The sequence below is a fragment of the Sus scrofa genome, chromosome 13 (genome assembly GCF_000003025.6).
Source record: "Sus scrofa isolate TJ Tabasco breed Duroc chromosome 13, Sscrofa11.1, whole genome shotgun sequence".
In the NCBI taxonomy this organism is placed as follows: Eukaryota; Metazoa; Chordata; class Mammalia; order Artiodactyla; family Suidae; genus Sus; species Sus scrofa.
The window spans coordinates 147,417,598-147,444,484 of NC_010455.5; the positions used below are offsets into that span (position 1 = coordinate 147,417,598).

The 26,887-nt window shown below is 37.6% G+C and overlaps 1 long non-coding RNA gene across 1 annotated transcript; it reads left to right on the top strand.

The window, feature by feature from the left end:
* Positions 289-25,991, top strand: LOC102163705. The gene is made up of 3 exons (XR_307178.3): positions 289-411; positions 16,342-16,637; positions 23,138-25,991. It is a non-coding gene; the product is annotated as an uncharacterized LOC102163705 (long non-coding RNA).

A 26,887-nucleotide genomic window follows, 5' to 3' on the forward strand; every position in this document is an offset into this window, starting at 1 on the left:
TTAATTTCCAAGAGGTCTTTCAGGATAATTGGTTTTTCTTTTTTCACGGTCTCCCTATGCTTCTTTTATGTAAATAATAATGTCTCAAATATCTCTACATACACTAACTCAACTTTTGCCTGATTTTAAATTTCCTTTGTTCCCTAAATCATTTCTCTTCTTTCTAAGTTAAACTATTAGAGTTTGTTTACCTTTGTTTTTATCTTGATTTTTCTTTCATGTTCCAACTTCCTGAAATAGTTGGCAGAAATTCAGGACTCTTGGCTGCTCTGGGAATGTAGGTGGAGCTTATCAACTGAGTCTGTGTTGTGGAAACAAAAAGAAAGCAGGCCAATGATGTTTCTGGACGCTCAGTGCCCCACGGAGAGGTCTTTGCTCTGGAGGAACTGATGTCCAAATACTCTGCCTTAGGTAATCTCAGAAAATTTATTATTTCCTTGTGGAAGTATTCCTTGTGTGTGTGTGTTTCTTTTCTGTCACCTAGGGTGCAAATGACTGGCTGCTCATGAAGTCTGCATGTGGTTGGCAAAATTAGAGAACGTAGTATGAGGTAATTAGCCTGGATTTAGAGTTTCAATTAGACAACTTCTGTGTCTGGACTGCAAGTCTGTCCAGAGTTCTGCCTCAGGATTCATTGCACTCCTCTCTTCAGGAGCATCTCTCTTCTGACACACTTTCTCCATCCTGCATTGTTTTTTGCTCCTACATTCATTTTTCATCTTTCATAATTTTGTTAAAACATCCTGGCTTTTAACACAAGCTCACCCTTTCTCCTTCTTTTGGTTGCATATCTATAATGTTTTGAGCTATTTTGTTATCATTTCTGTGGGATTTTCAGGGGGCAGAAGAGATAAGCATGTGTGGAAAGTCTTTTGTGTTGATGTAGAAGTCTGTAATTAAGTTTCTCTGAAACCGTAACACTTGGGAAAATATCAATACGATTGTACACGGAGGAGTTCCTGTTGTGGCTCAGTGGTTAACGAATCCGACTTAGAACCATGAGGTTGCGGGTTCTATCCCTGGCCTTGCTCAGTGGTTTAAGGATCCAGCGTTGCTGTGAGCTGTGGTGTAGGTCGCAGACGTGGCTCAGATCCTGCCCTTGCTGTGGCTCTGGCGTAGGCCGGTGGCTACAGCTCCGATTCAACCCCTAGCCTGGGAACCTCCATATGCTGCAGGAGTGGCCCAAGAAATGGCAAAAAGACCAAAAAAAATTGTACATGGATAATGCACATGTACATGGATATTGATGACTTCAAAAGAGGGGCAAAGTATCATGTTTAGAGACACCTGCTTAATATATACTATTTTAAAAAGCATGACTTTATCACCATGATATAAATGTTTCATTGAATATGTGATTTATCAATATAAAGATTTTCTTCTATACTGTTTGGCATTGTGAATCTGCAAATTGGTTCCCCTCCCCAACTGTGTCATCAGAGACTCTCTTCTTTTCATCCCTTTCCTTGCTATTATGTAAGAAATTACCTTCAGGGGATGAGAGCCTCTAATTATACTTCCAGGGAGGCTATCTCAGACCAGAGAGGCTTGCAGACTAGATTAAAATGCTGGAATTACATGGTTTATGAATTCAAACTTAAAACAGAAGCAAGGAGAAAGAGTTGGGTCAAGTTAACATACTTAAGTCAGAAATGCCCAAAAAAGCAGCTACAAAAAGAAAAGGTGTGTTATTTTCAGACCATTTAATGATACAGAAAATGATCTTAGGTAGAGCACTAGGATAACACTATATTACAGTTTAAGGCAATCACTAATACTCATTAGTCTGATGATAAATTAAAATTAAAATGTAAAATTGTGTTCTGTAGGTTGAGAAGAGGGCAAAATAAGTTTGATTCATTTTTAGAAAGATTTCTGTTCCAAAATTTTGATGTTTTTAAAATGTAGGTAACTGAAATTTTGACTTTTTTTCATAGCACTGCAGACTTGTAGTGTGTTTTCCAATTTTCCACTCACTGTGCAACTATGCATAATTTAAATCATATCTCTGAGCTTTCATTTCCTCAGAGATCAGATAGTAAGGGTGAATTTACATATCTGATATATTATCATGACAATTTGTTGAAGTAAGATATTATCACAATATGAGTTGCTATTAATATTATAAAGCGAGTTTTTCTCGAGTTTTCCTAAATTTTTTTCCTACATTTTTTTTTTAATTTTCCCACTGTACAGCAAGGGGGTCAGGTTATCCTTACATGTGTACATTACAATTACATTTTTCTAAATTTTTTATATGTGTAATTTTAATGATCACAAAATTTTTTTCCATGTTCCTAATTTAAACTATCAAACCAATCTCAATCTAATGCTGGCAGGTTGTTTGCTTGCTTTTTGCAGAAACTGACAAGCTGAACCTAAATTTTATATGGAAATGCAAAGGCTTAGGTGTGGCTGAGGCAATCCTGAAGAAGAAAAAGCTGGAGGTGGTACTAATACCAAGAAAACTGTATTTTAAAAACTGTATTTAATTAATTATATCTGAGCCTACACACACTCTCTGAAAACAAGAGTAACAGCAACACTATATAGCTTGCCCTCAATGCAATAACTAAAAGAAATAAAAGCTTTCCAAAACCTCAAACTTGGATGGAATAATTTAAAGATGAATGAGTCTGAGAAAAATATTTAAGATCAGCTTATAAATATCTCTTTGTTATTTATTACAAGTAGTATAGAAGCAGAAAAAGTTTTCTAACAGTTGGAAAATTTTTTTTACCAAAAAAAAAAAAAAAATCACTCCATGTGGCTGACATGAGATTCATTGTCATGGGATCAACTCTTTTTGTAGATGATCAAATATTTAAGTATTATGTTTTCATAATAAAGTTAAATTTATTTAATGTAGTTTTAGTGTTTCAAATAATCGTTTTATTAAATTTTATCTGGTATTAATTTAGATAGAATTAAATATATTTAACATTTATAGTTTCTATTCATTTATTTATTATTATTATTTTTTGTCTTTTGAGGGCCACACAGGTGGTATATGGAAGTTCCCAGGCTATGGGTCAAGTCAGAGCTACAGCTGCCAGCCTACACCACAGCCACAGCAATGCCAGATCTGAGCCCCATCTGCAACCTATACTATAGGTCAGGGTAATGCGGATCCTTAACCCACTGAGAGAGGCCAGGGATTGAATCCACAGCCTCATGATTCCTAGTTGGATTCGTTTGCGCTGCGCCACGATGGGAATGCCAGCATTTATAGTTTTTAAAATTGAGATAAAATTTACATATTATATATGAATGTATTGATTTGATACATTTATATATTGCAAAACAATGTCCACTTTTGCTTTGCTAATGCTTCTGTCACATCACATAATTATTTCTTTTTTGTAGTTAAAACATTTAAGATCCAGTCTTTTAGCAATCTAAGTATATAATACAGTATTATTGACTCTAATCATTACGCTATACATTAGATCTCTAAAACTTATTCATCTTCTAGTTGCAAATTTGTACCTTTTAACATCTTCCAAGTTCCCTAACCTCTCACTGCCTGGTAACTACAATTCTACTGTTTCTATGAGTTCAACTTTTTTTTTTTTTTTTTTTTTTTTATTTTCCCACTGTACAGCAAGGGGGTCAGGTTATCCTTAGATGTATACATTGCAATTACAGTTTTTTCCCCCACCCTTTCTTCTGTTGCGACATGAAGAGTTCAACTTTTTAAATTCCACTTATAAGTGATATAATACAGTGTTTGTCTTAATCTGACTCACCTCACTAAGCATAACGCCCTCATGGTTCATCCATATTGTAGTAGATAGCAGGATTTCCTTCTTTCTCATGGCTGTATAATATTCCGTTATACACTATATAATCATATATGTATACATGAGTTATATATATCACACCTTCTTTATCCATTTACCTGTTGACGGACACTTAGGTTATTTCCATGCCTTGGCTACTGTAAATAATGTTGCAATTAACATGGGCGTATAGATATCTTTTCAATATCCTGTTTTCATTTCCTTTAGATATACACCCAGAAATGGGTTTGCTGAATAATATGGTGGTTCTATTTTAACTTTTTGAGGAACCTCCACAGATTTTTCATTTTGTTTTTCATTTTAGAATAGTATTCAATAAATTACATGAGATATTCAAGACTTTATTATAAAATAAGCTCTGTGTTGTTAGATGATTTTGCCCACCTGTAAGCTAAAGTAAGTGTTCTTAGTGTTTTAAGGTAGGCTGTGATGTATGGTATAACATTGAGGTAGGTTGAGGAATAATGGTGGGTAGGTTAAGTGTATTGAATACATTTTTAAAATATTTTCAACTTATGATTTTTTTGTCAGAATATAACCTCATTGTAAGTAAAGGAAGAGCTATAATATAGTTTGAAATCAAGAAACATGATGCTTCCAGCTTTTTCTTTCTTTCTTAGTATTGCTTTGGTTATGCAGGGTCTTTTGTGGTTCCATGTAAATTTTTGGATTTTTTTCTATTTCTGAGAAAAATCCATTGGAATTTTGAAAGGAAATGCATTTACTTTACGGATGGCTTTGGGTAGACATTTAACAATACTCATCCTTCTGATCCACAAACATGAGATATCTTTTCATTTGTTTATGTCTTCTTCAACTCCTTTTGTCAAATAAATTATTTTAATTATACAGATCTTTCAGTCATGTGGTAAATGTTATTCTTAAATATTTTATTCTTTTTGATGCTATATTGAGTGGGACAGTTTTATTTCTTTTTCAGATATTTTGTTGTTAGTATATAGAAAAAAACTGATTTCTGTATGTCGAGTTTATATCCTGCAACTTTACTGAATTTGTTGAATAGTTCCAGCATTTCTTGTTTGAATCTTTAGGGTTTTCTATTCCTAAGATCATATCATCTGCAAATAATGATAGCTTTACTTCTTCCTTTCCAATTTGGATGGCTTTTATTTCTTTGTCTTATCCCATTGCTCTAGCTAGGTCTCCTAGAACTATGTTGACAATGGGCACCTTTGTGTTGTTCTTGATCTTAAAGGAAAAGCTTTCAGTCTCTTGAATATGATATTAGCTATGGATTGTAGTATATGACCCTTATATTTTTAACGTATATTCTCTCTACACCCAATTTGTCAAGGGTTTTTATAATGAAAGGTTGCTATATTTTGTCAAATATTTTTCTATATCTGTTGAAATGATCATATGATTTTTTTTAATCTTTCAATCTCTTGATGTTTTATATCACACTTATTGATCTATGTATTTGAAGCATCCTTGCATCTCAGGGATAAATACCACTTGGTCCTGATGTATGATCCTTTTAATGTGTTGTTGAATTCAGTTTGCTAATTTTTTGGCAATGCCCATGGCACATAGAATTTCCTCAACCAGGAATCAAACCCACGCCACAGCAGTTACCTGAGCCACTGCAGTGACAATGCTGGATCCTTAACCCTTTTCACCATAAGGGAACTCCCAGTTTGCTAATATTTTGTTGAGAATTTTTATATCTATATTCATCAGGAATATTGGTCTATAGTTTTCTTTATTTTTAGTGTCCTTAATTTAGCTTTGCTATGAGGGTAATACTAGCTTCATAGAAAAGTACCATCTCTTTAAGTTTCTGGAAAAGTTTGAGGAGGATTGGCATCATTCTTCTTTAAATATTTAGTAGAATTTATCAGAGAAGACATCCAGTCCTGGGCTTTTCTGTGTTTAGAAGTTTTTGATTTCTACTTCAATCTCCTTACTAATAATTTATCTCTTCAATTATTCTATTTCCACATGATTTAATCTTGGTAGGCTTTATATATTTAGATCTTTATGCATTTTTTCTAAGTTGTCCAATTCATTGGCAAAAAATCATTCATGGTAATCTCTTAGGATCCTATGTATTTGTGTAATGTCAATTGTAATGTATCCTCTTTCATTTATAATTTTATTGACTTGAAATTTATTTTCCTAGTCTAGACAAATGTTTTTCAATTACGTTTACCTTCAAAAAAACCATTTCTTATTTTCATTGGTCATTTCTTTTGGTTTTCTGGTCTCTGTTTTATTCATTTCTACTCTGATCTTTGTTATTTCATTCTTCTGCTAACTTGAGCTTAGTTTGTTCTTCATTTTCTGGTTCCAGGAGGTGTAAAATTAGGTTGTTTATTGAGAATTTTTCTTTCTTTTTTTTTTTTTTTTTCTAGGTCCACACATGCAGCATATGGAAGTTCTCAGGCTAGAGGTCGAATCAGAGCTATTGAGATCTTTTAATTTTCTTATTATATGCATTTATTGCTATAAACTTCCCTCTCAGAACTGCTTCTGTTGCATTCCATAGGTTTTGGTATGTTGCGTTTCCATTTACATATGTTTCATGATTTTTTTATTTCTTATTTTATTTTTTATTTCTCTTTCTCTCTCTCTTTTTTTTTTTTTTTTGGTCTTTTTTAGGGCCACATCTGCAGCATATGGAGGTTCCCAGGCTAAGGGTTGCATTGGAACCATAGCCGCCAGCCTATACCACAGCAATAATAGATCCAAGCTGCATCTGTGACCTACACCACAGCTTACTGCAACTCTGGATCCTTAAACCACTGAGGAGACCAGGGATAGAATCTGCATCCTCATTACTTGTAGGATCCATTTCTGCTGAGCCATGGTTTGAACTCCCTTGGTAGTATTTTAGTCTTATTAAATTTGCTAAGACTTGTTTTGTGCCACACTCAGTAGTATGCAGAAGAACTGGCTACAGAATAGAGGAAGTATGGATTTGGAACTTGGGGCATTTGCAGTGTCCACAGGCCTGTGTGTGTGTGTTGGGGTGAGGGGGGAGGATTCTTGGGTGAAGTTCTTCCAAAGGCTCATGGGTGAATTTCCTGCTGAAGTTCTGAGCACAGTCAGCAGGAACCATAACTCTTTAATGCCCTTTGATATTCTTATCTGCCTCTTTATTCAACTACCCCCTGCCCCCAGTTATAGATGTCCCATCTCAACACTTTTGTGCTGCTGGAGAGAAATGGGCTCCTCCAGCAGTGTCCTACACAGCTGGGATACTCACTCACCACCCTTCTTTTCTCTCTTTGGGAAGTCATCACAAGCTAGTTTATTCTTATGCTCTGTAGGAGGAGGAATGGCACCGGCAATGTTGCTCTTACCCATCCAATACCTCCAAACATATTCTAATTTTGCTCCAGTCATATGCCGTAATTTCCCCTTGGGAAGACTGGATTTCTACAAACTCTTTCTTGTCTGTGGGTATCTGCCATGTCAGTACTCTCCAGGTTTTCCCTGCTTAGGGCCAAGAGGGGTTGGGGAAGTTTTGCTGGCTTCTGGTAGTTGCATAGACTGTACTGAAGTCTGTCTGCTTATTACCAAATGCATAAGTGGTAGAAAATCTTGGCTTGTGATGCTGGATCCACAACTTCCACAGAGGTACTTTTGTTTGTGGATGGATGCCTAATTAGTTATTTAGAAGGAAAATGAAAAGAAAATATCTTATGCCATGATGATGCTGACATCACTCACATTTATAGTTTTATAGGCAGACTTAAACATGTCTAGAAGTTGAAAAGAAGCCATTAGAGAGACTGGTGTAAAACCCAGAAGAAGAAATAGTGAGTGGTGTGAAGTCCTGGGTAATGGAAAGTAGGAGTGAACTACAAAAGGAGGAGGGGCATCCTTTGAGTCATGAGGGAAAGAAGAGAGGGTAGAAGAGGGATAAGAGAAAAATGGAAGACTGAATCTATGTATGAGTGTTTCTATTATGATATTTTTCTGTATCATGAACATAAATGCCCTATTTTGCATTCCTCTGTGTGAATGATAGTGTCAGAGAAAAATGCCACTGTGCTGCAAGACATATAGAAGCCTCTATAGTTAGATCCCAAGCCATGAAATCATTATATTTTTGGAAGTTCTAGTCAGAAATGTTTGAAATATTTACCTGTTTCTACAAGCACCTCAGGCATTGCAGACAAACTGAAAGGTGCAGGAATTAGTTTAATAAACCAAAGCTTTTCAGGGTTAGGGTTAGGATTAGGGTAATAGCATTCAAGGAAGGCAGGTGCTGTTCTCACATTGGGGGTTGGCAAAAATGGTCATGGGAAGTATACCTCTCACAAGTGAGTCTTGGGCATCAAATATCAGTCTCAAAGGACAAGTGCTCCTGAGCACATCTGAGAAAATTCCTAGAGATGCTTCAGGAGATATTTTGATGGAGACACAAGGAGGCAGGTCCTGACCAAGGTCCTGAGTTGGTTAGGAGACAAGCTGGCAAAATTTGGATCATCAATGTTAATATTACATTATTTATACCCACAGGCTCATGAGATTTGAAGACATATAGACAACATGGATTTTGGCAAGTCGTTTTTATTTATTCTTAAATAGTATAAAAACTGAATAACAGAAATCCCAATTATATAAAAGAAATAGGAAGTAGAAGCCCTCACAAGTTCTTTCTTGGCAATAACTCAACCAATGAAAAGCCATGGACTCTGTTTATTTCAGCCCTCCCCAATTCCTTTTTTTCCCTATGAAAGAGCTCTTCCCTTGCTGTGTAGGAACTTGCACTTGACTTGCTGTGGTTGTAGATCCTGAATTACAGTTCTTTGCTGATCCCCATTAAACCCATTCTTGCTGTGAAAATAACTAGCAGTCTATTTGTTTTAGGTCAACAATAGAAATCACCCTTAGTAGTTTTAGCCTTTAGTGATAGTGGTTTAAGTGCTAAATTAGAAACAGGAATACAGATAGCACAGCTCATCTCAAGAGTAAGAGGTGAGGATGGTTCCTTTCCAGGAAAAGATGCTGTCTCAGCTGGAGCCCTGGGGACATGTGGACTCTCTGGGCTAGGGACAGATGAGTATCACTGAAAGTGAAGCCAAGACTAATGTTCATATCATACATGTATGTGTATGTGTTTCCTTCTGTCAAAATTATCAATATACCTTGCCTTTAATTTCATCCTAAATTGCAGTGATCAAGTACTTCTCATGTTGTCATTATATTGTCCAAAATGCCCTAAATAGCCGGTTGAGAGATAACTTGTTCTAAAGAATCAATGTCTAAAATATCTTTTTTTTTTCCTTTTTAGGGCTACACCTACTGCATATGGAGGTTCCCAGGCTAGGGGTCAAATTGGAGTTGTAGCTGCCAGTCTACACCATAGCTCACAGCAATGCACAGCAATGCCAGATCCCTGACCCAATGAGTGAGGCCAGGGATCAAACTTGTGTTCTCATGGATCCTAGGCAGATTTGTTTCCACTGAGCCATGACTGAAACTCCTAAAATATCTTTTCATTTGAATTCACATGAAATGACTTCAAGTATGGTATGTGTACATTATTCCTACATTTTAAGAATTATATTTATAGTTTATGAATTATCCTAAAGGCATACCCTCCATATGTCAATAATTCACAGGCCAATAGAAATATCCCCCAGCTTCTATTTCTAGTCCTTATCTAAACTTCAGGTTCACAGGTCGAACTTTGTAACTGATAACTTCACTTAGGTATCTACTATAAATCTTAAGCTTGACATGTGTAACACAAAACTCTTAATTTCCTTCTTCTTTGAAGCCTGCTTTTGCTTTTTGTTTTAAGCAAATGACACCCTATCCATTTAGGTGTGTCAAAAACCAAAGAATCGCCCATGAATCTCTCATTCTTTCTATTCCTTCAACCCATCAGCTAGTGCTTTCTCTAAAATGTATCCTTATTCTTCCCATTCATCACCATATCTTTTACTACCAGCCCCATCAAACCCACTATAATTTCTTCCTGTTGTGGTAAGCACTTTCCCATCCCTCCTACCTTCCCCCCTTGACTACCTAAGATACATTTTTCACTCAGCAGCCAGAATTATCTTTTCAAAAACATAACATGGAGTTCTTGTCATGGCTCAGCAGAAATGTCAAACTAGTGTCCATGAGGATGTGGGTTCAATCCCTGGCCTCCCTCAGTGGGTTAAGGATCGGGCATTGCTATGAGCTGTGGCATAGGTCATAGATGTGGCTTGAATCCCGAGTTGCTGGGGCTGTGGTGTAGACTAGCAGCAACAGCTCCTATTTGACCCCTGGCCTGGGAACTTCCGTATGCTGTGGGTGTGGCCCTAAAAATAAATAAAGAAATAAAATTTTAAAAACCCACAAAAAATAAAAAAAAATGTAAACTATCTTATGTCAATTCCCTCTTTAAAATCCTCTTATTGAGATTTTAGGGAGATAATAAACTGCTCCCCGTTTTCAGCTCCCAAGTCTGGATTCAATAGAGAGATAGACAAATTTGGATAAATAAGAACAAAAACATTTGTTTTGTCATTGATAAATTCTTGGATTATTGCCCAGTAGTGAGCATGGCCATCAAGACCTCAATAATATTCAATATCTAAGTTAACTACTTCTTCATTTTTCCTCTTATTTTTTTTCTTCTTCTTTTTTTTTTTTTTTTTTTTTTTTTTTTTTTGCTTTTTAGGGCAGCACCTGCGGCATATGGAAGTACCTGGGCTAGGGGTTGAATCGGAGCTACAGCTGCCAGCCTACACCACAGCCACAGCAACGCTGGATCCAAGCCATGTCTGCGAGCTACACAACAGCTCAAGGCAATGCCGGATTTTAAACCACTGAGCAAGGCCAGCAATCGAACCTGCAACCTCATAGTTACTAGTCGGATTCATTTCTGCTGTGCCACAACAGGAACTTCTATTTTCCGTCATTTTAAAGTGTGGCTAGTATTTGGGGAAAGCAATATCATGAAGGAAGAAACAAGATCATCCTTATAAATTTCTGATTTTCTTCCCCAAGAAAGGAAATACCCCTGGTTGCCCATAGGCTTAATTATTAAGTTTGAAGAGAACTAAAACCATTACTCATGTTTTAAGTGTTCTGGCCTCTGCTCCTTCTCATGGAGATATATCAGATCTGATTTGTGAGTTTGAGAAAGGGATGGGACTTGGCTGGCTCTACCTCTTCTGGAACATCTTGTTGTCTTCCATCCCCTAGAGACATTAGGTCTGTTTTCTGCTTCGTTAGAAGCCTCCTCTGTCTGCCCTGCATGGGGCCCTACAGCTGTGTCCCTGTGCTGGTGAGTGGACTGGTACATTTTCTGCCTCGGAAACTCCTACTCGATGATTAATTCCAGCTTGAAAGTCACCACCTCTATGAAGTCTTTTCTAGACAGGCTTCACTTCTGTATTTTACTAACTTAACCTACTATATATAGATTATTTTTTGTCTTCTTCTTGTTTTTATGCTTGTATTTTAAACCACACTCTGCTTCTCAAAGGTAGAAATTGCTGTTTGTTTTTGATTGTGTTTTTTGACTTCATGTTCCCAGGACATTGGTACAAATAGGTACTCAGAAAGTATTTGAGGAGTAAATTAAATTTTCTTTTCTTCCTTCCTTCCTCCCTTCCTTCCTTCCTTGTTCCTTCCCACTTTCCTTCTCTTTCTCTATCTCTAGCCCTCTATTTCTCTTTTTCTTTCTGTCTCCTACTTTTTAATTCACCTAAACAATATTTTATACATCATTTTCTTGACAGACACATATCCATGATGCTGTAGGCTGAATGTTTGTTCCTCCTCAAACTCATATGTTGAAACCTAATTCCCAATGTGATGGTCTTAAGAAGTGTGACCTTTGAAAGGTGCTTAGGTCTTGAAGGTGAAACACTCATGAAATGGGATGAGCACCCTTATAAAAGAGACTAAAGATATCCCCCTTATCCCTTCCACTACATGAAGACATGTGAAGACATAGCAAGAAGACAGCCATGTGTGAACCAGGAAGCCAGACACCAAATCTGCAAGTACTTTAAACTTGGACTTCCAGTCTTCATAACAGTACAAAACAAATGTTGTTTAAGTCGCCCACTCTATAGTATTTTTGTTGTAACATTACAAAAGGACTAAGACACGTGTATTATTCAATACTATTGTCTGTTGATTAGTCTTAAAGAAACAGGGTAGATTTTAAGAGTGGCATGGGTCAAATAAATGTGTCCATAATTGCCCTGTTGTGTTGTAATATCAATGAACAATCTATTATATTCACCTACTTGAAGACTTTATGGACATCCTATATTTTGATATCTCTACTGTCTCTCAAATCTTGCAAAACCTATTTTAAGTACTAAAAAATGATTGCTATAAGCATATCTTAATACCAGATCACTATTTATTTTTCATTCTATGTGACTAAAATTTATTTTCTGTCTCTCATCTATTCATGCTCATCAGTTTTCATCTGAAAAGAGCCGGACAGATCTTCACCAAGATTGAAGGATACATTTAACATGGTTAATTGATTAATCAATAAGTGAATTTATTAGCCCCCATAACTGCAAAGTCCAGAATATCTCAATTTTGGAGAAACTTGATGAGAAGCTAATATTAAAACTGTCAGAACTTGATTGTCTTTGCCTATCTTCTGGTTCTACTCACCTCTATTTTGGATCAATCCCCAGTCAGGCTCTATCTGCAGCAGCTCCAGAATGTATATGCTTGAAATTCCAAGTGCAACAGGAAAGACAAAGTCCATGTCTCAGGAAGCTCAGAGAGAAGCCTCAGAACTGCATTTGTTCAGACTTAGACCCTATGCACATTTGTGAATCAAATTGTGACCAGACCCAACTGTGATACATAAATGTATTGTCTGAATTAGAACTTGGCCACAAGGGCATTCCCAGAGCCAATTGTGAAGTCAACTTCACTCCACACATATGGACGGAAGCATATGGGAAAGGGTGACTCCCCGAATCAAATCAGGATCCTGTGACTTTGACTTTGACTTTGGGTGGCAAGACCAACAAATGCCTATTATGGATGTCCTGCTATACAGTATGGTCTCAGTATAGTCCCAAACTTACTTTGGGAGATTCATAGAAAGAAGCAGTCATTCTTCAGGAAACATCAAATTGATGTTTGAAAAGATGCCCATAAACTGCTGATCAGGAAAGACCACTCATATTAAAAAGCCATTAACAGATAAAGAAAACCCTGGCTTCCAGTATGAGCCCGAAATAAAAATCCCATAAAAGTAAATGCTTTCCTGTATTGATCCATGACTGGGCTGCCTCTTAAGCGAGCTATCTCTTGACTAAGTAGCAACAGAATTTATTTAATTTTACAGTTGTTAGCATTGTGAATTGCAATACCTGGGGGTGAGCAAGTGATCAATTAAAATTATGCATTTTGAACTTGTTAACTCTGAACTCTAAGCCCTCTCCAAAAGTTTTCCCAGATTCATGTAATCTGGCTATGTTCCACTTTCCCAAAAGTCTGACAGGAAAGAAGAGACCCTCTTTACTCATTAGCCCAAGGAGGTTGATAGAATGTAAATCACTTTCTGAAGCACTTTTCTGTCATGGTACAAGGGAGTGCTGTCCAAATGTAGGAGGAAACATATTTTCCTCCCATCAGCTAATAAAGTGTTTATCAAACACCTAAAACATTTTTAGCCCTACAAGATGAACTTCTCTAAAAAAGAGTGATATGTGCTTAAATTTATATTCTCTGTCTATCCCATTCATAGCTACTGATTTTTTCATTAATAAAATTCACATACACATATGATATATATATATATTTTTAAAAAAATCAGGGTTCCTGTCTTGGCTCTGCAGAAACGAATCTGACTAACATCTATGAGGATGCAGGTGACCTGGCCTTGTTCAGTGGGTTAAGGATCCAGCATTCCTGTGAGCTATGGTGTAGGTCACAGATGCAGCTTGGATCCCATGTTGCTGTTGCTGTGGCATAGGCTGGCAGCTACAGCTCTGATTCGATGCCTAGCCCGGGAACTTCCATATTCCACAGATGTGGCCCTAAAAAGACTAAATAAATAAGTAAATAAATAAAAATCAGTATTCTGAAAGCCTGCTATGTTGTCCCAGGCATTGCGTTAGATGCTAGAAATACAAGAAAGATATTTTTTCTGTCTTTATTGACCTTCCATGATAGTAATAAAGCTATTATGCAAATAACCATACAATCTCTAACTGTGGTCATAGACATTACAAACAAAAGAGAAAGTATGATATGTAGTGAGAACTAGTTATTGTGGGGATCTAACCTAGTCTGGAGGTTAGAGGACGTTGGCTAGAGAAAATGAGATCTGGAATATGAGCAGCACAAGGAATAGGGGGTGTGTCATCTGAGTCCCACCAGGAGAGAGTAACTGAAACAGGGGAACTTTAATATAAAAGTTATCAAGCTAAGATAACTACATAAATGGAAAGAGAACCCTAAAAAGAAACTCAGGGCTGGGTAGCATACCTAATGAAGGACAAACCGACAAGGAAGGCTCAGCTCTCGTTGAAAGAGATGGTTGAAGGCAATGTGGTTGTGGTACGCTGGAGGGTGGGGAAGTTTGCCAGATTGCCAGATTGCCTGGGTCTGGCCCATCTTGGCAGGAGGTGGGCAGGCCAACTTGTAGGAAGCTGTGGGGAAAGGATGGGATGCACAGGAGGAGTGGGGGTACCAGTGAAGTGGAGAGGATTCCCTCTACATGAATCCACTAGATTCCCATGGCCAGCTCAGGATAGGGCACCTCGGGGCCAGCATGTGTAACATGCGATTGAGAGAGAGCACAGAGAACAGTGACCTGAGCTGAAAAAGAGGCCCACATTATCTGAGCCACCGCTCTAGTCAAGAACGGAAGAAAACATGTGGCTAAATGCTGGAGAAAGCTGTGCCATGCAGACACCTAGGACTGGTGAAAACTATATGGGCCAAGCACTGAAGAAAAAATATCATGCTCTGCAGGAGCCTGACAAAAGAGCCACTGTAACAAGGAAGGAAACCCTTTGTTCTTACAGTATCTCTCTAATGCCCTCAACTGATAAGGCTTAACATTGGGTCGGCTGCCAAAAGGCAAATAGTTGAAGGGGCAGCCCAGATCCTTTTTTACATATCCGGCAATGAGGTGAATTTGGAGCTGAGAGGCAATAAACTGATAATGGCACAGGGGTTAAGAATGTTTCAAGCATAATGAACAATACGTAGGAAGATCTCTGGTAGACCTAGATGTGGTCAAGTTGCTGAAATAAGCCCATGTGCCCAGAAATCTCATTCAGAGGGTAAGAGGAGACTATAGAGGCTGGGAGAGGACAGGAAACATTTCAAATGGGCTAAGTCATAAAAAAAAATCACTGGCTCTCATAATAAAAAATTACAGTGATAATGTGAGCTTCAGGCAAGGGTTTATCAAGCAATTCAAATATGGACAAAAGGAATTAATTTATTACCTGTCCCTCTGCAGATGTTTTCTGCAGATGTCTTACAGTGTCGTCAACGAATCGTAGATCCCCCCCCTTTTTTTTTTTTTTTGCATATAATAGCTGTCAGCATCTTCTGAGATTTGCCTCTCATGGAGCTGGTCCCTCCAAGCATCAGTATTACCATCCTGTGCTCTCCTCAGCTTTGGCCCTGTACTGCAGGAATTTTTACTTCTCTTCCTTTCAGCCTTGTCCTGCCTGTGTTCTAAACCCACCCCTTGCTTAGAGGAGAGATTCCCCCCACTTCATATGGCATCTTACCTGGGCCATATTCAGTCATTTTTCTTTAGGGGAGATGGGGCAGGCAGATCAAAAGAAAGATGGAAGAGAGGGCTAGGGGACTGCATACTCAAGAGGACCTGGCAGGGTTTGCAGTGAGGGCAGTAGGGATGGGGATGGAAAGAAGGGAGTAGAGGATTTGCCTGAAGATAATCCACCCTCTTCTCTTCTTCAGCCCTCTATTAGTCTTCAGTATTCGAGACTTCTGGAATTCGGTTTATGTCTCTGAATCAGTTTCTAAATCAAAATGATTTTTCCTGTTTCAGGGTAAATCTGAATTCAATGTTGATGGACTTCTTTCAGTAAATGAACAAAAATAAGTATTGAGAAATTTCTCTTAGTAAGAATTCCGGGTCAATATGAGATTTGAATTTTAACAGGAAGCAATTGCCCTTTGTTAACATCAATAGCATCATTATTCATTGGATTTTCCATGAGTCTCTTATCCTATTTTTCCTCAGAAGATTAACTCAATGAATTAAATGGAAAAAAACACACAATTCTAATTAAATCACAAAGATTGCATAATATGTGTTGGATACAAAAATAGACTTTCAATGTAGGATCCAAAGGAAAATTTAGAAAAAAAAAAAACCCAACATTGTCCAAACACAGAGAAAAACTGCAGTTCAGAGAGAGAGAGGGAGAGAGACAGAGAAAGAGGAAAGGAAGAGAAGATGTGATCTTGTATAAATTACATGTATGTGTTTTTCCTAGAAAACCTACTTGATATCTAGAGATAGCCTCTGCCCCAAGAATGGATTGTGTTCCAAATGTCCATTTTGCGTTTTTTTTTTTTTTTTTTTTAGGTCTTGGAGCAATGTTAGTAGGACAATAATGTCCTCAAGCATTGATAATAACCAATTTAACCTTCACTATGCCTGAAGTTCTGCAACAGCAGTGATTTGCCTGTCAACAGGACTGTGACACTGAACAGAAATGTACTCAAGTTCACAGTATCAGATTCCGGGAACACACCTCTGCATTCAGGAAAGGGATCAAGTTCCTCATGGTCTATAATACCAGTAGCAGGGAAAATCTCTGGGTGGTGACTTCATGGCTGGGACAGTCTTTGGAGTGAGAATGGGAAAGGAGCTAGAAAAAGGTGAGGCTTCTACAAGAACAGAGTATGGCTAAAGAAAGACTTGAGGAGACAAAATTTTGGGAGGTTTTGGGATTTTTTTGCCTGTTGAGGGATAAGTCCACAAAGATAGTTTTAGTTTTGTTTTGTTTGGCTGCACTCGGGGCTTGCAGAAGTTCCCAAGCCTGGGATTGAATCCAGCACCAAGGCAGCTTCCCTGAGCCCCTGTAATGAAAACACTGGGTCTGTAACCCACTGAGCCACAAGAGAACTCCAACAATTTTAGTCTTTGATTGCTTTTTCTTTTTTCCTTCTTTCTTTCTTTCTTTTTCTTCTTTTTTTTTTTTTTTTTTTCCTTTTTAGGGCCATGCCTGTGGGATATGGGATATGGAGGTTCCCAGGCTAAGGGGTTGAATCAGACCTATAGCCACCAGCTTACAACACAGTCACAACAGTACCAGATGAGAGTCACATCTCTGACCTACGCCTCAGATCATGGCAATGCCAGATCCTTAACCCACTGATCAAGGCCAGGGATCAAACCTACATCCTCATGGGTACTAGTGGGGTTCTTAACCTGCTGAGCCACAACAGGAACTCCTGATTGCCTTTTCAATTATCCAGTTTCTTTTGTTCCTTTAGCACAACAGTTGTCAACCAGTTGCCCCTTGAAACACCCGTGGGAACATTTCCCACCAGCCATGCCATTACACCAGAGTTGGCACATCCTTAGTCTTTCACTTAATAAAAACACAAATTAGGAGTTCCCGTCGTGGCTCAGTGGTTAACAAATCCAACTAGGAACCATGAGGTTGCAGGTTCAATCCCTGGCCTTGCTCAGTGGGTTAAGGATCTGGCGTTGCTGGAGCTGTGGTGTAGGTTGCAGACGTGGCTCAGATCCTGCGTTGTTGTGGCTCTGGCGTAGGCTGGCGGCTATAGTTCCAATTAGACCCCTAGCCTGGGAACCTCCATATGCTACAGGTGCGGCCCTAGAAAATACAAAAAGACAAAAATAAATAAATAAATAAAATAAAAATAAACATAAATATTACATTAACATATATTAAAGCACAAATTAACGGGAATGACATGGCACAGAACACTGGTTCTCAGCCAAGGTGGATTTGTCTTCAGGGAGCATTTGTTAATGTCTGGAGACAGGTCTGATTGTTGCAACAGCAGGAAGTGGGGTTGCTACTGGCATTTAGTGGGAAGAGGTGGGGAATCCTGCTAAACAAGTCCCCACCCAGACTTAATGAAGTAGAAACTAAGGGTGAGGGCCCGTATCTATGGTGTAAGAAGTCTTCCAGATAATTTTGCATGTTTCTCAAGTCTGAGAACTACTGACAGCTCAGTTGGACTGTAATTTTCAAATAACGTAAATTTTTTTACCAATGTCACTACTTTATGATATTCAAATTCACTGTAAAAATTGTTTTTGAAACACTTCATAATCTACAGAGACCATGATTGAAAACAGTTGCTTAGTTTTAAGTTTCAGGGAGGTGTGGCCCAGTGCATAGCCTCAGGTAATAATAACAAACTGAAAGGGAATTTTTTTAAAGGCAAATTTCTGATGGCTGCACAGCCTGTTAACAATAATGTACTTATAACAGGGCGATCAGTCATACTCAGGTGGGATGTCAGAGATTTCCTAACCTGATTAATTTGAATTTCTTAATGATGAAAAACTCGTAATAATTAGATTGACTAATAAGAGGTGGTAACCTAAGTACAACCAGTGATACAAGAAAGAGGAAGGATCAATCCAGTTTCACCTAAAGGATATCACAGACCTTTATGTTTAATGTTGAGTATATATTAATATTGAGATGATAAGCTTTTAGTGAAGAAGAAAGAAAATATGGGAATCCCCCCACCAAAGTAAACAAAACACACACTACTCAGACTGTGACTTAGGGATGAGCAGTTTTGGCAATATGTGGGAGCTGTTAGCCACACAGAATCTCAGGCCAGCTGCAGACTCATTGCATTAAATCTATAAGCACTATGTTTTCGTGAGTTCTCCCGGTAATTCATACACACATAAGAGTTTGAGAAGCACTGGAATAACTCAAGAACAGTGTGAAGTAGATCATTTCCTTGCTGTTTTTGTTTTGCTGTACGGCAGAAACGTCTTCATGAGTTCCATTATAATAGCATTCGAATACACCAGGAAACTACGGTAAACTTTTTCTCTGCTTTCTTTGGAAATGAAGCGTTCTATTTTTGAAATAACAGAAAATTTCCTAATCAGGTTTCTATCGTTGCCAAAACTGGGTAATTTTTTGTTGCCAACATCCAGGCAGATAAAAGAAAGAAGGTCATATCCATGATAGGCAGTCTTTTCCTCTTTTCTTTCATTACTCCTTCTCAGCCTCCCATCACCACTGCACAGTTTGTAATTTCATTCATTCAGTAAATAGTTATTAGGAATCCCGTGTGTGCCAGGCTCTGTTCTAAGTGTTGGTGGTTTACAGAATGAAAAACAGCTCATGTCTATATTTGAGGGCATAATTTCTAGTAAACTATATACAAGTGAGATAAATAAGACTCTCAACTATTTGTTTTCAAGTGTCAAGTAAATTTGACAAAAGTTTAAAACATTAAATAAATGAAGTAAGAGACAGAACTATAGTCTACTCTTCTTTGATCATATTTGGCACATGTTTTATAAATATTTTCCTATATGAACTTTCTATTATAGTTTCTTACCATTTATTAATCTTTGAAATAAATGACAAATAAATGAGCAAGGATAAAGCAATAGAAAGAAGTCTAGGATGAAGGTCTTTTCTGTTTGGGCCCCTGGGTTGGTCATTTGTCTTGGACTAAAGTCACTTTCTATTCTATCAACTCAGCCAATGAGTCAGGATGTCTCCCCCATACTCAAGGGAAAGAAAAATGTGATTTAATTTTTTTCACTTATCTGACATTCCTTCAGATAAGAAACACTGGAAAGGGTACCATTTGGGCGTTGGGAGAAGGGAATTTGAGTCATGGCTTTGTCACTAACTAGCCATGAGACTTTGAGTTCATTCTATCACATCTCTGAACCTCAGTTTCCTAATATGTAAAATGGCAATAAACATAATAAAATTTATGAAAGTGGTTAGATATAAAAATATCATTAATCATGTGGGAAAGAATTATTGTCTTTTGGGTCTTGCATTATTTCAGAAATAATGATCTCTCTGGGCTGTTATCCTGAAAGAGGAAGTAAGCTGAAGTAGATGGAATTCTGAATAACAAGGGTGATTGCTGTAAAACATACCTGCTGAAATTTGTTTACGATAGACCACTAAAGACCCAGACTTATTTTGCCTAATCTTATCTAGAGTTTCTCTTGAAAATATCTATTCATTTAACTTTACCAGACTCTAACAGGTGTCTGTCGCTTTTAAGTCCAGGTTGAGGTATCACTAAAGAATAGAGGTTATTTATATACAGTCCCTGCTGTTGTTCTCTTGCAATAAGTATGTATTAACATACCAGGTGAGAGTGAGTGACCAATCAGAACAAAGGAACAAAATTTAAGGCAGATATTCTCTCTTGGGTAAGAGAAATCATTCTTCATTATTTACTGATGTCATCATTATTGATTAGAATTGTTTCATTGCACATATGTAAATAAGTAAAACATATGTGCAGAGATGAGAAAAGGGGAAAAGTTTACATAAAGTGAGATATTCTTCCACCTTTGTCATTAAAACTCATAGTTTTGTTTTTCTCCTTTTGTGTGTCCTCTCAATCATTTTTTTTTCTTTTTTGCCACCATCAGATGTGGGTCACGGTTGCATTGTGGCAATGCCAGATCCTTAACCCACTGTGCCAGGCTGGGGACTGAAGCTGCATCCCAACATTCCAGAGATAATGCCCATCCTATTGGGCCACAATGGGAACTCCTGTCCTCTCTATCTTGTCCAAAAATTTGATTGATTAGCACTTTAGGAGAGATCATTTGAGAATTTACTTCCAGTCTTTGCCCAATTTCATTCTTTTTTTTTTTTAATGCCAGAAATATTATTATACATGACCAAGCAGTTTCTGTGTCCTCAGCTCCCCTTTTCTTCATGCCCGGGCAGTCAGAACTTCTCCATTATTGCTTCTCATCTATGTAAAGAGAAAGAAATCTAATCTTATGTTCTGCTGTGCTCTCATTTAATCCTGAAAACAATGTCAAGAATTATTCACAGGTGAGGAGATATGGGCATGAAAAGTGACAAATTATGATTATGTAGTTAATACATTGCAGACCCTGGATTTTCACTGAGGTTTGACTCCAAAATTCATCATATTATCATACTATTGTCTCTATCCTGCTGGAGATCTTTTTTTAATACTCACACTTTTTTGGACTAAAAATCCAAATTTTCTTTTTAGCCTGTATCATTTAAATCACAAATACTATGAACACCATAAGTCCGAAAATATTAAAAGACATGATGCAACTTTAAAGTAATAGGGCACTTTAGTGTTTAATAATTCCTTTTTATATAATACCTCATATTTCTCTCAACAATAATATGAGATGAATCTCTCTCTCTCTCTTTTAATGGGGAAACCAAGATTTAGAGGGCTAACTAACTGACTTGTGGGAGATAGCACATGACAATTGTCACTGAATGTGAATTTGGGTCTTCTGGCTCCAAGTCTAGAAGAGCTGCATTACTCTTTTCCGTTCAGAGGGTTTTGTTGAGGCAACATCTGTAACTTTTCTGCCCCATGGGGCAGACCATTAGAGGAAGGACAACAAAGACCTCAGTAATTCTTAACAGTGGTTTCCCTCCACTAACGATTTCAGGAGTTGCCCCTCCCCCATTTCCTTTCTATTTTTCAGCGAAGAGCTAGAGTCTTTATGTTCCGCAGTGGCAGGCATTTGAGCTTTCTTGTCCTAGAGATATGCTTATCCTCTTTCCTTCCGCATGGCCTCATTCAGTGAGAAGTTCAAGTACCATTTGCAGTGGGGGTATAGGAACTTTGTCGCTAACTGGAAAGCAGCTGAGCCTAACTCTTGCAAAAACCAGTCCCACTGGCATTCATCATTGCCAAAATGGGGAAAGCTATTGGTCTCACTTGCTACTCCTATGGAGAGAGCTCTTGTTCTTCTTGGGTTAACTTTTCTCTCTTTTTCTTTAGTTTTCTTACAACATTATCCACATTTGAGTTCTTTTCCTTAGCATGTAGGGACGTGAGTGCTTTGTTCTTGCCTGGGTTTCTGAAGGCTGGCATGGAGTTTGCTAAGAACATGAAGCTTCACAAAGGAAAACATTGTAGGGCAAAGGGAAAGCAAAACAGAATCTTGGGGAAAGTGAAGTTTTAAGTCTAGTAGTCCAAACAAAGAATTCATTAAAAGGGTGAGTGTTTGTCATGGGAGAAAAATCAGATGCAAGGTCAAGAGGCCAAGACCATGGTGAGGAGAAAAGCAACGGCTAGCTTGGTTGGGCCTACAAAGACAGAGCATGAGGCATTTTATCAAAGCACCCAGAATAGGGATTAGATTACTTTAACATAGTCCAGGGACATGACTTTTGTTCTAATTCCTTTCCTCTTCAGTTGAGATCCTGATTCCAAGTGAGATGGAAGGAATGGAGGTTTCAAGTCAGGTCTAAGTCAGGTTGAATACTCAGTGAGGAACTTGGGGAAAAATTACCCTGGGCTCAAAGGACATTTTGGGACATTTAAACAATACATCAGGGCTTCACTTAAAAAAAAATAATAATTTTCAATCAATCACAAACTATTATCTTATTGCCACAGAGGCACTTCCCTCCCTTCCCAGCCATTCTATTTCCTACTATCTAGTGCTTGAGTTCAAGTTTTACACAGACCTTACAACTCCCCGCTCTTGTTAAACTAGTATTTTCACTTATCTCCTCTGACTCCTGCAGGCATCTGAGGTTATACTCTCACTGTAGAGGCATCAATAAACTTTGCTCCTACTCCTTTCTTTTTCACTTAGGAATCTCAATTCCAGTGCCTTTATACCTCAAGTAACCCTCAAATAATTCCTCTCCTCCTTCCAAGTTTTCTGGAGAATCTTCTTGGTTCTTGGAACCCTTATGAAGTTTCTAAACCAATAAACTATTGAACAACTCTACAGACATTAACTTACATGATATAAATTATCTCATGGGGCAGTATTTGATTAATTTCCAAATGTGCAGCTAAGTTAGGAAAGTGAGGTTAGAAATGATTGATTTTATATATATATATATGTATATGTATATGTATACACACAGAACCTTTTACTTTTCCTTTTATATATGACTTTGGAAAATGTAAAATCACATTGTTTGGGGGCACAAAATTCTAAATTCTATTATGCAATACTTAGGGTTGCTTATTTAAACATTTCAGTCTGTTATATTTAGTATAAGAGATACACTTGTCTTATTGAAAGACTATGGGAGAAAGTGGTCCCCTTGCCCTGATCCCCTCATTTTTCTTTTGAAGAGGTTGGGAAGCAATAGGAACAAAAGTCCAGAAAAAAACAGTCTAAATTTTTCTCTTTTTATTCCCAGGTCTTTCCATGTCTAGTCAAGGAAAGCATCAAGACTGGTCCTATGGAAATTTCCTTGGAGAATTGCCTTTGAGGGGTGGGAAGGATTTACATAAGTGGAGTAGAAGTGGAAAGACAGTTTGCCTTAGTCATAAAAGTGTGTGTATAAGCACAAATACAGCAATGTGAAAGACTGTAACAGAGACTTCTGAGTCGAAGATGGGCAGAAGTAAAAGTCTGATGTGATAAGGGTCTTATTTTCCCTTTAAAAATTCTCCAATATAGCTGAAAATAAGTGCAATATATTTTCCCCTCTGATAAATTCTGTCTCCATTTAAAACATATTTATCAATCAACACATATTTATAGAATATTTTCCCTCATGTGATAAATATATAGTATATGTTCTCAACAAAGACAAGTGCAAAGAAGCTATTTACACCTAACTTTATGAGCCAAAAATTAAGACAAAAACTTGAACACAGAACTGCCCTTGAAAATCCTGAGCAGAAGTTCCCATTGTGGCTCAGCAGTAAGGAACCCAGCTAGTATCCATGAGGGCGTGGGTTTGATTCTGCCCCCGGCTCAGTGGGCTAAGGACCTGGCATTTCCATGAGCTGTGGTGTAGGTCAGAGACATGGTTCACATCTAGTGTTGCTGTGGCTGCAGCATAGGCCAGCAGCTGCAGCTCTGATTGGACCTCTAGCCTGGGAACTTCCATATGCCACAGGTGCACCCCTAAAAAAAAAACTAAAAAAAAAGAAAAGAAAGAAAATAAAAGAAAATCCAGAGAAGACAGTAAGCATAAAAGATACGAAGGTTTAGGCAAAAACAAGGAGGCTCCATCTACCTCAGAGAAGAACAGAGTTGCACCAAACTTCCATCAAAGATGAGGTTGAAAGAAACCCAAGACAGACAATATGGCACAAGGAATAAGCTACTGGAATCATTTCACTTAAAACTAAGAACACCATAATTAAATGTCAAGTAAAACACAAACACCCCTCATATAACAGAAGCTCAATAAATATTTATTGAATAGATGAGTAAAGGAATCAAAACCATTACTGCACATATTACAAGTGTTCTGGTTTGGCAGTAAGTACAACATTTGATGGCACACACCCTAAAAATAAGCATCTGGTTCCCACATTGAATTTTATTTCCAAAAAGTGTCAAGAAAAAACAGAACTCTAATAATATAGAAAAATAAATATGTAAATAAATGCATAGAAATAAATAAATGCCCTCCTAAGACTTTAAACACTATTGGTAATTAACAATGATCTATTCCTTAAACTTTGTGGGGGTGCATTATATGTTTATTATATTAACCTTTATTCCTTATAAAGCCCTTTCTTAATAAATTGTAGTTTAAAATAAAGAGAGACAAATTTTATGAGTTAAAAAAAACAAAACTCATTATCCCGTCCCCTGCCAATCTGTAAGTTTGGGGAGGAATTTAAGCTGAAGTTAAACTGGTCATGGAGCCTATTCTGCTGGCATTTGATAGGATTTTACTAAGCAGCTCATTTCTCTGTTTTTTTGTTCATAATAAAATTTTGTAAAGAAGTCTGAGCATATGATAAAATACATATTTTATATATATATACACATAATGCCCCTTAGGACCCAAGACACTAAAATGACTCTGTGGAAGTGAATGTGGAAGCCACTTTAAGCTGACTCATATCTGCCACTGAATTCAGTACTGGGATTTCTTCTTTCTTTCTTTCTTTCTTTCTTTCTTTCTTTCTTTCTTTCTTTCTTCTTTCTTTCTTTCTTTCTTCCCTCTTTCTTTTATTTCATTAGCTAGGATTTCCAGTAAAATCTTGAAAAAGAGAGGTGAGAGGGAACATTTTGGCAAGACCTCAAGGGGATCCTCTGCCCCTTGGTGAACTAAAGCGGAAATTGCTGACGAAGAAAGAAAGAGCGAGAGAAAGAAAGAAAAGAAATATAGACTAAGAGGGAAGAAATAAAATTGTCTTTGTTAGTAGATGACATATGTGTCCAGTTTGCTAGAATTAACAAAAATATTGGAAATAAGAAGTGATTATAACAAAGTTGCAGGAGTCAAGATTAATATACAGAAGTCAATCACTTTCTTACGTAGCAGCAAAGAACAGTGGAATTTGAAATGAAAAAGACAAGGCCGTTTATATTACTGCTCCACAAGATGGATACTTAGATATAAATCTAACAAGATATATATGAGGAAAACTACAAAACTCTGAGGAAAGAAATCAAAAAGCTAAATAAATGGAGAGATATTCCATGTGCATGGATAGACCCATTATTGTCAAAATGTGAGTGCTTCTCAACTTGATCTATAGATTCAACACAATCCCAATCAAAATTCCATTGTTATTTTGTGGATATCATGAAACAGATGCTGAAGTTTATATATGCATTGGCAAAAGACCCAGAATATCCAAGACAATAGAGAAGGAGAAGAACAAAATCAGAAGACCAACACTACCCAACTTCAAGACTGACTTACTATAAAGCTGCAGTATTCAATACAGGGGGGGTATTGGTGAAAGAACAGACAAACATATCAATGGAACAGTATAGAGATCCCCAAAATAGACCCCCATAAATATAGTCAACTTTATCTTCAACAAAGAGCAAAGACAATGCAATAGAGCAAAGAATAGAGACAGACTTTATCTCCTCAGAGAATTAAGCTCAAAATGGATCTTGAACCTAAATACAAAATGCAAAACTATGAAAGCCCAGGAAGACAAAATAGGCAAAAAATGTCAGCAACCTGGAGGAAACCTGATGATTTTTAGATATAACACCAAAGACATAATACACCAAGAAATAATTGGTCTTCATTTAATAAAAAAAAAAACAAAACTTATGCCTCCTAGGACAGAGTCAAGAGAATGAGAAGATAAGCTGCAGACTGATAAAAATATTTGCAAATGCGTATCTGCTAAAGGATTGCTACCCAAAATATAAACAGAACTCTTAAAAACTCAACAGGCTCTAAACAACCCTGTTTTTTAAATGGTCAAAGACCTGGACAGACAACTCACCAAAGAAAAAATACACAGGTGGCAAATAAGAACCTGTATAAAAAATGAGATACCACTATACACTTATTAAAATGGCCAGAATCTAAACACTCCCAGCAATAAAAAATGCCAGCAAGGACACAGAGCAAGGAACTCTCATTCACTTCTGATGCGAATATAAAATGCTACAGCCACTTTGGAAGACAGGCAGTTTCTTTCTCTTTTTTTTTAGGGCCACACCTGTGGCATATGGATGTTACCAGGCTAGGGGTCTAATCAGAGCTACAGCTGCCTGCCTACACCACAGCCATAGCCATGCAGAATCCAAGCCATGTCTGCCACCTACACCACAGCTCATGGCAACACCAGATCCTTAACCCACTGAGCAAGGCCAGGGATTGAACCTGTAACTCTGTGGTTCCTAGTCAGGTTCATTTCTGCTGCATCATGATGCAAACTCTTGGAAGACAGGCAGTTCCTTGCAAAACTAAGCATATTCTTGGAATTCTCTTGAGGCACAGTACGTTAAGGATCTGGCGTTGTCACTGCAGCAGTTTGGGTCACTGCTGTGGCGCAGGTTCGATCCCTGGTCCACCCAGACAAACTGTAGTCCACCCAGACAATGGAATATTATATAATGCTAGAAAGAAATGAGCTACAAGCCATGAAAAGACAGAAGAAACTTAAATGTATGTTACCAAGTAAAAGAAATCAATATGCAAAAGCAACATACTGTATGATTCCAACAA